Source organism: Panthera leo, chromosome A1 (genome assembly GCF_018350215.1).
Source record: "Panthera leo isolate Ple1 chromosome A1, P.leo_Ple1_pat1.1, whole genome shotgun sequence".
In the NCBI taxonomy this organism is placed as follows: Eukaryota; Metazoa; Chordata; class Mammalia; order Carnivora; family Felidae; genus Panthera; species Panthera leo.
The window spans coordinates 155,907,565-155,920,939 of NC_056679.1; positions in this window are offsets into that span (position 1 = coordinate 155,907,565).

Genomic DNA, 13,375 nt, shown 5'->3' on the forward strand with positions numbered 1-13,375 from the left:
AAAAAAAATGCATACACATTTTGAAAACAATAAATTTCTCTATAAATATTAGTAATCCACATAATATCAAACAAAATTGGATTCCAATTAATTTGTACTCAAACACAAGGATACCCAAATTAGTCCAACTTCGAGGAATGAGAAACTTCTGATATGCACTGTTTGGATGAATTCTAAAAAGAAATAATAAAGCCCCATAATAAATACCTGTTGAGTTGACTTGGGTTTCCAAAACTATACTGAAGATAATCATAATGAAATATAAATTAATTTTCTTCATATAATTTGTATTCTTTTTTTTTTAAGTTTATTTATTTTGAGAGAGACTGAGCACAAGTGGAGGAGGGGCAGAGGGAGGAGAGGGAGGGGGAGAGAGAGAGACAGAGACAGAGACAGAGAGAATCCCAAGCAGCCTCTGGGCTGGCAGTGGAGAGTCTGATGTGAAGCTCAAACCCACAACACCGTGAGATCGTGACCTGAGCCGAAACCAAGAGTAAGACACTTAACCAAATGAGCCACCCAAGTGCCCTGGTTATATTCTTTTCTAATCTTATTAAATATGTGTCTGGAAAATGTTCAAGTATGTGAGTTCTAACTTGATTTAGGTAAAAATGTATCCAAAGAAGAATACTGTTCTAAATATCTCCTAAATAGCATATGTTGGTCACAAAGTTAACAAGTGCTTTCATACCCATTACTTTATTAGGTTATCACCACAACTGTCAGGGAAAGGAGGGGTTGACATATCTGCATTTTACAGAGATGAGGCATCATGGGATATATGAAAAGCAAAGTAACCTGGGTCAGGTATGCCAGATCAGCAAGGGATGGTTGGGATTTTAACTCTAGTCTTCTGGATAGGAGCTCCTACTTATGAGCTCCTTTACCTGCATGGTGGAGTCATACTATTTAACTTCAATCAAAAAAACTATTCCAGTTTCAACTTCTCATTTATCCTATAGGAAGTTTTCACTTTTGTGTACTAATTTATATTATCAGCAAGTAGTCCAATATGGAATCTGAGTAAGTTGGACATAGTTAATTACATATAGATGACAGCTGTCAACCAAAACTGTCTCAGTCTATTTGGTTTGCTGTTCAGAATTAAGATTGATAAAAACACTCCTCATCATTCCTGACAATACTTTTGGTAAATCAAATATTTAAAAGAAAAAGTCAAAAGGTAAGGAATATCATATACAAAGATTTAAAATATTTTTTTTTAACGTTTATTTATTTTTGAGACAGAGAGAAACAGAGCATGAACGGGGGAGGGTCAGAAAGAGAGTGAGACACAGAATCTGAAACAGGCTCCAGGCTCTGAGCAATCAGCACAGAGCCCGACGCGGGGCTTGAACTCACGGACCGGAGATCGTGACCTGAGCCAAAGTCGGACGCTTAACCGACTGAGCCACCCAGGCACCCCTCATATACAAAGATTTTAGAAGAAACTAATAATGTACTACCATGCCTTTTAACAGGTTCCAAAACTGGAAGTCATCTGGATAGGTTTCACATTACTATTTGCCTAGCAAAAAGACAAACTAAACAAGACTAGAATGAAATCCTTAGAGTATCTGCAAGACAATGTTAAAGCTGAAGCTAAAAAATTAAACAAGGACTAAGTTCTCAATTTTGAAGCCCCTCAAAAGAAAAACTAATTTAAGCAATCTTTTATGAAGTTTTCATAATATGGAGCAGAAATAGCAGAGCTATGGATGAGGACAAAATAATTCTCAAAAAGATATGCTCAAAATTTTGCAAAAACAGAACATGTAAAACAAATAACCTCCTTTATATGGGTCAAATATAAATGTCATGTAAGCTACTTAACAGACTTTAATTCTATGGTAAACATAAATAATATTATAAATATACATAACTCCAGGCCAAATTCAACAAAGAGAAATTAACTATATTCATAAGATTTCAAAGTAGCCAATACCATGAAATAGCAGTAATAACTTACTTGCAAAGTCTATATCACATTTTCTCATTCCATATATATGCTTACCAGCATCTCTGCTAAACTATGTGAACTAAAGGTTAAACTTAGATTTTAAAATATAATATGCATGTGGTAGACACTAAGGTGAACCCTCCCCCCCGCCCCCCGCCCCGAGATGCACCTTCAAGGAGAACTTGCTACGCAGCAGCATGGAGTACAGTTAGCAAAGAGCCTCCAACTGTTCCCCACTTCAGAGTCTGCCTCAGATGCCGAGAGCTGTCTCACTCAAGGTGGTGCCTTTCCCAGGTTGACTGTCTCAGTCGCTGACTGAGCCCAGTGGGAATATGAAGGCCTGCCTCTGACAGGCAATATTTGCTGCGGGGCTCATCTTCAGGTTGGTAGAGGTTTGGTCAGGCCTGCATTAAGTTCAACTTCTCTATCCGACCAATCCTGTTGTCTTTCTTCTTCTCCTAAGTGTTGTTCTTTTTTTTTTTTTTTTTTTTTTTTTGAGGGAGAGAAAGAATGTGAGCAGGGGAGGGGCAGAGAGAGGGAGAGGCAGAATCTGAAGCAGATTCCATTTTCTGAGCTGTTAGCACAGAGCCCAATGTGGGGCTCGAACTCACGAACCATGAGATCGTGACCTGAGCCGAAGTCAGACGCTCAACCCACTGAGCCACCCAGGTGCCCCAAGTGTTGGTCTTCCACATCTTTCACACCAAATTTTATCTCAGCACCTGTTTCTAAAAAATCCGATCTGTGACACTGTACTTTTCTTAATGTTTTTTCTGGAAGTTAAAAAAGTTTCATTATGTTGAGACAAGATGTATCCAGAATATATAATGAACTCTGGCAACTCAACAATAAAGAAAAATAACCTAACTTTAAAAATGAACAAAGGATATGAATAGGCATTTCTCCAAAGAAGATATCCAAATGACGAAAGAGCACCCAAAAAAGACATGCTCAACATCCTTAGCCATTAGAAAAATGAAAATCAAAACCATAGTAAGATACCACTTCACACCCTCAGGCAAGGTTATAATAAATAAGAAAGATAATAGCAAGTATTGGTGAGAATGTAGAGAAACTGAAATCTTCATACATTATTATGTATTATGTAAACTGGCATACACTCATTTTAGAAAAGTTTGGCAGTTCCCTAAAATGTTAAACATAGATTTACCATATGACCCAGCAATTCCACTTCTAGGTATATACCCAAGAGAAATGAAAACACATGTCCACACCAAAACTTAAACACAAATGTTCACAAACGCATTATTCATAATTGCCAGAAAGTAAATGCCTATCAAGTGATGACTGGATAAACAAATTTGGTATATCCATACACTAGAATATTATTAACTCATAAAAAATGAAGTATTGATACATGCTACAACATGAATAACCTTGAAAACATTATGCTAAATAAAAGAAATCAGTTACAAAAGACCATATATTATAGAATTCCATTTATAAGAAATGACAAGAATAAGCAAATAAATCCACAGAAAGAGAGAAAGTAACTTAATGGGTTTGGGGTGTTGGAGGAGGGGAGTAAAAAGTGATTGCTAATGGGGAGGTTTCTTGTCATTTTTTTTTTTAAGTTTATTTTATTTTGAGAGAGAGCATGCATGCACATGCACGAAGGGAGAAGAGGGAAAGAATTCCAAGTAGGCTCCTCCTTGCCAGCACAGAGGCCGACACAGGGCTTGAACTCATGAACCCTGAGATCATGACCTGAGCCAAAATCAAGAGTCAGACGCTTAACCGACTGGGCCACCCAAATGCCCCACAAGGTTTCTTTTCAAGGTGATGATTCCAATAGTGCAAAAGAGATACACTAGAGTAGTGTACCTCACTGCGTATTAAATGGTTCTCTCTCTCCATCTCTTCTGTATAGCTAAATGCCAAACATCAAGGCACAGCACAGAAAGGGAACAGGCTTGCCCCTTTCACTCAATCTTCTCTATTCCTTCTAAGAAACAGGGGTGATAAGTGGGCTTTAGGCAGACTCACTTAAAGAACTTCCCTTTTCAGATGTCCCTACCATCCCTCCCACCAGAACCAGGCTAGGAACCATCTAGGCCTGCTCTATCTAAACATTAGGGGCAAACACAGTATTTCCCAGGTATAAAAGGTAAACATCATATATAAAGGTTTTATAATTCACAGTGCTCTAGTCTAGCTTCTTCTAATTCTGTGCATTGGGAGTTCTCTGTCAATGGTAATTTGCCTCCCTGGCCTGTCGTTATTCCTTACGTACTTCTTCCAATGATTCAATGATTCACTGATTCACTTCGGTTATGATTTGTTAATTCCTTGGCCACATACTACTTAGTAACACCCCAATGTTATGCAATTTCTAACAAGGAATGAAATTTAATAATAACTGCTTTATTATTAGTGTTATTGTTATCAGAACTGATCCCACATACTCTATTAACTTACTTCAAAGTTAACAGAAGTTAATGGAAGTTTGCTATACAAACAAAAATAAAAACTTAAGCAGAGGATCAAGCAATTTACTCTTAATGCCTGTAAACCACGCTAATAACACTAGCAATAAAGTTTAATGGTAAAGTTAAGCTTCTGGAGACCACAATTGTACTGCAAATAAGGCATATAAGTACCACTCAGATTCAATGTCTACTGACAGTGCACTCCTTGTTATTTATTTAAGGGGAAAATGTCTGTGAAGGCTGACTTTACATAAACGTGTTAACAAGTGGGAGTATTATCATTTAAGTGCCTTCGAAATGGATTTCTTTCTCACTTCTGGAATTTCCCAGTTCTTTATAAAGTGATAGCACTTTCCAGAATTTCACATTTGTACCATATTTCAACAATGCCCAATCCTGAAACCAACAGCAAAGAATTCAGAAAGATTTGGAGAGGCTCTATACTGTTGTGATACTACAAAATCTGATCTTAAAAAAAAAGAATTAGGAATTTGAAATCTCAAGTCATCCTTTTAAACTACCATATTAGTTACATTGGTTATTTACTTCATTCAGAAAATAATACACACAATTCATACCTTGCCTAAATTAACAAAGGATTTCAGACAACAAATTCTCTTATTCCAAAAGCAAAAGGCTTTGAGCCCTCTTGGCGTCCACAAAATATGTTTTTTCCCCAACAAAAGACAACCTTACTTAGCCACATGACACTGAAGTTGTCAGTACAAGGGCACTTTGTGAAATGTTAAGTCATTTATGTATTAGACTTATGCTTAAACACAGTATGCCAGATAGCTCTCATTACTATTGTCTACTTATGCAAAAGTTGGTAGAATCCCTTCCTATCATCATGAGAGTCAAGAATTTTACAACTAGATTTCATTTTCAACATTATAGCTCTGTCCTTTGAGCGACCCTCCTGTTGAAAATAACTAAACTTGGAAGGTACATTACAAAACTAAGGATACCTAGAAATATCACTAAATTAACATAAAGGAAGAAATAATAACAATTTCAATATCTGCAGAAAAAGTAATAAAATTCAATACTCATATTAGGAAGAAAAGTCATAGTAAACTGGGAAAAAGGAACACCCTTAACATAATAAAGAGATTCAACAAAACAAAAATACAGTAAAACTGCTCTTCATGGTAATATATTAAAAACATTCTCTTTAAAATCAGGTACCAGAAAAGAATGCCCATCATTACCACTTTACTATTTCCACTTCTAATCAAAGTTTTCTGGACGCTTTTCTAGTATAATAAGTTATAGAAAAGAAAACAAAAAATATACAAGGATTGGGGGCACCTGGGTGGCTCAGTTGGTTGAGCGTCCAACTTCCGTTGAGGTTATGGTCTGGTTCATGAGTTCAAGGCCCGCATCCAGCTCTGTGCTGGCAGCTCAGAGCCTGGAGCCTGCTTCAGATTCTGTGTCTCCCTCTCTCTCTGCCCCTCCCCCACTCATGCTCTGCCTCTCTCTCACAAAAATAAACACACAAAAAAACTGTTTAAATACATATATATAGATTGAGAAGAGAAAGTTACTATTTGTAGATAGTATGACTATCTAAAACAACAACAAAACAAGAGCCAAGAAACAAGATTTTCTAGAATCAAAAAACAAGATGGGGCACCTGGGTGGCTCAGTCAGTTAAGCATATGAATCTTGATTTCAGCTCAGCTTCTGATCCCATGGTCTTGAGATTGAGCCCGCCTCAGGCTCAGCACTGGGTGTGGAGCCTGCTTAAGATTCTCTCACTCATATGTGGAATTTAAGAAACAAAATAGATGACCATAGGGGAAGGGAAGGAAAAATAAGATAAAAACAGAGAGTGAGGCAAACCACAAGAGACTCTTAAGTATAGAGAACCTACTGGGGATTGCTGGAGGGGAGGTAGATGGGGGGATGGGCTAAGTAGGTGATGGACATTAAGGAGGGCACTTGTTGGGATGAGCACTGGGAGTTATATGTAAGTGATGGATCACTGGGTTCTACTCCTGAAACCAATACTAACTACTCTGTATGGTGACTAACCTGAATTTAAATAATTAAAAAAAAAAAAATCTCTCCCTCTTCCTCTGCCCCTCCCTTGCTAAGATGTAGAATAAAAAGAATTTAGCAGGATGGATAAAGTAATTTATATATAAAAATAAACTGTATCAATACCAGCAACAACCAGTTGTAAAACATAGTTTAAACAAAAAAAAAACCATTTATAATTGCAAAAAATAAAAATCTACATAGTAAGAATAAATCTAACACAAGGTATGTTAAATCTATAAGCACAAAATGAGAAAATGTTATTGAAAGACATTAATGAAGAATGAAATACACGAAGAGATATACCATATTCATGGACAGAAAAACCCAATCCTGTAAAGATATCAATTTTCCTCTGATAAATGGATTTAATATAATTCCTCTCAAACCCAACTTTAAAAAAAAAAAAAAAAAAAAAAACTTATTCAAAAAGTTCTATAAAAAAAAAAAAAAAAATGGCCAAGAAGAGCTAAGACACTCCTAAAGAAGAATATGTTATGAAGACTTACCTTACTAGGTATTACCAAAACTAACCAAGTAAGTCATTAGTATTGGAATAAACAAACTGAGCAACAGAACTACAAAACAGATCCACAAAACAGATTCGTGTGACACAGATGATACTAACATATCACTGGGGAAAGAATGGACTTTTCAATAATTGGAACAACTGGTTAACCACATAGAAAGAAAGAAAGAAAGAAAGAAAGAAAGAAAGAAAGAAAGAAAGAAAAGAAAGAAAGAAAAAATTAGATACCTACCTCATTCCATTCATAGAGATCAATTTTGAATGCATTAGGGCATAAATGTGAAAAACAAAACTTTAAGCTTTTTAGGGGAAAAATATAGGAGACTACCGTTTTGATGTTCGGGCAGGGAATAAAAATGTGATGAGATATTATTTTACACTCACTAGACTAGAAAAAATTAAGAAATCTGACAATGTCAAAAGAACCAACAGAGCTTAATGAAGATTCTTATTCACATTGCTGATCAAAATATAAATTAGTAGGAGCACCTGGCTAGCTCAATCAAAAGAACATGCAACTCTTGACCTCGGGTTATGAGTTTGAGCACCACAATGGAGTGTAGAGATTACTTAAACAAACAAACATAAAAAAATATACATATATGTACAAAAACTTTAGAAAAATTGGCATGAGACTTCCAAAGTAAACATTCTTATAATTTTTAACCCAACAAACAATCTCATATTTTGGGTCACTACTTGGTCCTGTACATCAATATCACGAAACAGGTATGTCAATGTTCACAAAATGTTCATGTCATCAAAAAAGCCAGTTTTTTTCATGATCTATAACTATGTAACAAATTATCTCAAAATGTAGTTGCCAAAAACAGTAAACATTTAAATCTCTCATGGTATCAGTGGATCACAAATTTAAGAGCATCCCAGCTTGGAGGTTCTGACTCAGGCTCGTGAGGTTTCAGTGAAGATACATTGGCCAAATCTGGCTAGATCCAGAGGCGGCTCACTCACCCAAATAAATTACTGATATTAGTTGTTAGAAGCCTCAATATCTCCCACATGGGAGTCTTCACAGGTCTCCTTGAGGATAACCATGACATGGCTTCTGAGAGAGAGCCAGGAGAGCAAGGAAAACACTGCCAAGGTTTCAACATCACTTCCCTGATACTCAACTGGTACAGAGGACAATCCTATTCAATGAAGGAAGGGTCTACACAAAAGCATGGATATCAAGAAGAAAAAATCATTGGGGACCATCTTAAAGTCTGCCAACCGAAACTGGAAAGGGCTGTTCTTCAATTACAGGAGGGCAAATCTACTGTAGCATATTAATAGAGATGAATACTACATAGTAGTGAAAGTGGATAAACCATAACCACACTCAAAAATATGGATAAATTTTCCAGATTTTTAAATAATATTGAGTTAACAACAAAGTCTCAGGAAACTACATACATTATAATACCATTTATACGGAGCTCAAAACGAAACGAAACTACAACAATTTAAAGGTATCAAAATTTAGGTAATAAAACTGTAAGAAAAATCAAGAGAAAAAAACACACAATTCAGAACAGTGATCACCTCTGGGAAGGTGGAAGGGGCATGAGATCAGGAGAGACATATAGGTCAATTCTAGTTATTGACAGTGCTTTGAGCCTTGGATTGAATGATGAATTTACAGCTGTTCATCGTATCATTATGGCTTATAGCTTGCAGAAGCATTACAGGGTGGACACTTTTAAATCACACACATAATCACACAGGTCCTGGCTGTATATAATTTTTTTGTTTATCAACAATGTATTTTTAAATAAGTAATAAAGAAAAGCATTAAAATAAAAAGAATATTATAACTAATTTTAGTAGCACTGCCTTTTGTAATTTGTTCTTTGGGGCATTTTCCTCTAAACATAATGTTGAGAGTCCAGTCTCATGTATTTAATCAGAAATTTGGGTGTCCTGCTGCTGAATAAACCCTAGTAGAAGCAGTTATAAGGCAAAAGAATAAACAGGTATTGAGTAAACCTCAGAGCAGCTATATATCGATGAAATATGGTATCACTAAAATCCAACTGATTCATTGACTGTTTTAAAATGGAACTAATATTCTGAATAAAAATTGATTTCCTCAGAAGCTTTGGTACAAGCTACTTAAAAGATAAACTGTAAATATTTTTAAAACATCTATTAAAAATAATAACGTCCAACAACTTTATAATATTTAAGAATATAACTATGAATTTCTGACAATATCAACTGTCATTTATGTTTTTGTTCATTGCTTGGCATACTGCCTCTAATAAGTATAACAAGTAAATCTGCCTTTGAGGCATATACAAGCAATTAAAGTCTTTTAATGCTGGCATAAGAGGCAGTTATAAGCAACTGGAAAATGAAAGATGAGGACTAAGAATTGAATTCAGAATAATATGTCCCGTTGACTATGAACGGATGGACTCCAGTCACAAAAGACTATATCCCACAGAGTATCATCTGCCAGTCTTTCAACATGACACAAAAATGGGCTTTAATTCTGCGAAAAACAATAACAACTTTCCTTGTTTTCCAAAATAAGGTGAAAAAGGAAAATGCTGTAACAGCAGCCACTGGAGGGAGGACTTGATGTTAGAATGAGAATAAAACAAGCATAAAATATTTTATCTGGTGCTTTGTCTGAACATAACATTTTGTTAAACTCATTTCTATTTGTTTAAATGACAAATGCTGAAAACACTGCTTTTTCTGCATGAGAGTTAAACTTCCTTTCACTGAAAAACAGATGTTGATTCCACCATCTTTTATTGGCACACAAATTAGCAGTAGGAAAATTAGAAAGCTGCCTAGACTAACAAGAATTAGCACCAATGCTTAGTCAAACTATATACTTAAAGGCCTGTACTTGATTTTTAGTAAGTTTATATTTTGTTCATTTGATACATTATCCACTAATTTTGCTCTAAGACTTCAGGTATTACTTAGTCCCTACCTGAAATCTGACTTGTAGCACTGCTCTTCATGTAACTGAAAGGTTTGGTTTAGTTTCTAATGAAAATATTCATATATTTTAATATTTGTTGATGTAAACCTGGTTTTACACACACACACACACACACACACACACACAGGGTCACAATCATACTTCAAACCTCCAGTGCTGGTCATTTGCAGATCGCTAATAAAAGCACGTTTTAAAAAAGATTCAAAAAATAATCACAGAATTGGAAGGGCATTTCACAATTCCAGTTTCTATTTTAATAGTGGTTATATACTGTACAACACACATCAGGCTGTATAAAGCCCTGAAACAATTCTAAACATAACAACATCCCTTCCCTTTTCAAATGATTCCTTACACAATCGATATTTTGGAGTTGACTTCTTAAACTCATGAATCCTAGGGCGATTTAATCAGTGAGCCAACAAAAGTGCCAGTTCTGAATAAGAACCATTCAGAAGAAAAAGCAAAAAATGAAGTGCAGATTAAACTCAAATAAATTCATTGGAGGGGCATAGAAATTCATCTGACAAGGTATTCAACTGAAGAGGGAGGACCTAAACAAAGAAAATGGATTTTAAAGAAATGATAACAACAGATATGGAAATAATATAATTCAGTAGTAATGCAATATAATAAAAATATAATTCAATACACTAATAATTCAACATAATTCAATAATATAATTCACACTTGTACCAAAAGAAAAATTAACAGTTACCAATCAATATGATATACCATACTATAACAAAGGTATGTTCTTAAAATACCATAATTTTGTTTATATTTTAAAGGTACAGGGAAACTATTTAAGGACTTTTGTTAAAAGCAAAAAAAAAAAAAAAATTATGGAGTAAATAATTGGCCCTTAATTTATATATTTTAATTTTTAGATCTACCTAATATTGACATGCCTTTAAAACTGGACTGGAAATACATGGAGAAAATATATGGAAACGTACATGGAAAAATGCCTGAAGTATTCACTTACTAACAATAAACCAAAAACTAAAGTTTTGTAACAGAATGTAAAGCTTAGATAAAACAACCCCACCCAAATGTGTTGCAGAAATTCAAAACAAGTCTTAGGCAGTAAGACATCTTAATAAGTAAGATAACCAATAGATCTGTAATTTTGTAGGTGAATATGCGTTGAACTTTAAAACTACAAGAGACATAAATGACTACTGCTTTAAATATTGTACTATAGTTGCTATTAGGCCAACACTTAGAGAAAACAAAGGGTGGTGGGGCTCTGAGAAAAATACATTTTAATGTTTACAGTCTAAGGCTCTCTAAAGAAGAAAAACTTTTCTTATTTTTAGAATAATCTTTACTAAAATGTGTTACTTTGTTTTGCTAAGATGTTTTCCATCTTTCATAATAAAATTCACTGTTTAATTAAAGTTGACATTCTAAGACATGAAATATTTCTACTATGAAACATTTCTCAATCACTAATTACTATTCCTGAAATATTTTCCTCAAATACTGTACTCTTGTAAGTACCTCATGAAATTTAGCTCTTTGTATTTTCTATTACAGTCATCTATGTACAACTCATATCACCTCTCAGAGGATAAGGACTATGTCTTTCTCATTTTGGCATTTCTTACATATTATGGACTCATAACTGTTGTCTTAAATAGGGCTTGATAATAAAATAATCAAAGCCTAAAAAAGCAGATAACATCCCCTTAAAATAGAGAAAGTAAGGGGCACTGGGGCGGCTCAGTAGGTTAAGCGACTGACTTTGGCACAGGTTGTGATCTCAGGGCTCATGAGTTTGAGCGCCACATGGGGGCTCTGTGTTGATAGCTCAGAGCCTGGAGCTTGCCTGAGATTCTGTCTCCCCCTCTCTCTCTGCCCCTCCCCCTCTCTCTGTCCCTCCCCTGCTTGCTTTCTCTCTCTCTCTCTGTCTCTCTCTCTGTCTCTCTCTCTCTCTCTCTCTCTCAAATAAATAAACATTTAAAAAAATTGGAGAAAGTAAGAATGATTAATGCAAAAATGAGTCCTTCATTTTTGAAACTGTATTTATGCAATTTAGTAAACAAGTAATATTAAATTATACTCTTACAAATGAGGCCTATTAGCTAATTTAGATTAATTATTTAAATAACAAAAATTGATGCCATTAGAGGATATGGTAGGATTTGGATGATGTTTATAGTCAAGGTCTTACTCAGAAAGAAGCAATACATGGTAGGGACAATAGCCATATAGAAACCTAGGGTTTACATAATATTTGAAATCAGAGTCTCATTCAGAAGGAAGCAATACACTCTAAAAACAATAGCCATAAGGAACCACAGTGTCACTTCATTATTGGGTTGAGAAAGAGGCAGAACTTTCTATCTTTTCCTACATGTAAGACTAATTTTAGGATTTCAGAATCTTCTGAAATGCATGGTAGACCAGTAAACTTTAGGGGTATACAAACAGAGCTCCATGGAGAATGTAAAGGATATATTATCTTTTAACAGGCTTATGGCTCAATGAAGTACAAGACTGCTCAAATGAGAAACTTCTCAATGAAGAAGGCAAATAGTAGAAAAGAAAAGACATCCCTTTCGAATATCACTGCAACTTTTCCCATTAGGTCAATATGTAAACAATCTTAGATGTTTTATGTATACAGAACATGTGACAGATTTTGAAAAACTAGCTCATAAATGCAAAAGTAAAGAACCACAAGGTTTAAAACCACATGAAACCATATATAAACATTCAGTGTAACAAATTCTGACATTTCAACTCTAATTTCTCCATTCCAAGCACTTGATTTCACAATGCCAGGTAACTGGAAGGAGAGTGGAAAATCATAGACTATAAAGAGTGAAGAAATGAGGATGCTCTTCCTTCCACACCCTAAGCATCTCCAGCTAAAATTCCAAATGCAAAAGTCAGCTCCAGGAGTGGAGAACTAATAGCAAATAACTACATTCAGAATGTAAAGCCCTCTGCTTCGTCTCAACAATCTATGATGTTTTAGGCATTATATGTAGGGCAGACAGAATATCAATGTTTTCCAAAGTTCACCATATAATAAATTACTGAACAAAACCAATTGAATAATACATATCATATAAGCTATCCACATGTAAATTCTCCATTTTAATTTTAAAGAGGTACAGCAAAATATAAATACCGCATAGGTAACTGCTTGGTGTCAAAACAAGGGACACACTCAACTCAAAGTCCTCTAAATCAGAGAAGTGAGTGTCCTCCGTGAGATAGGACAAACTATCAGACTACAGAAGAGTATGATTGCAAAAGCATTCATTAATGACTACAGAATCAAAAATGTTGAAAAACTGAACTCTTCCTGAGATCAGGAAAAAGGCAGGAATGCCCATTTTCACCATTAACTGTACTAAGATAAATACATGTGGATAGTGTATATAAAATGCAGCATTTGATTGGCTTTGCCCATT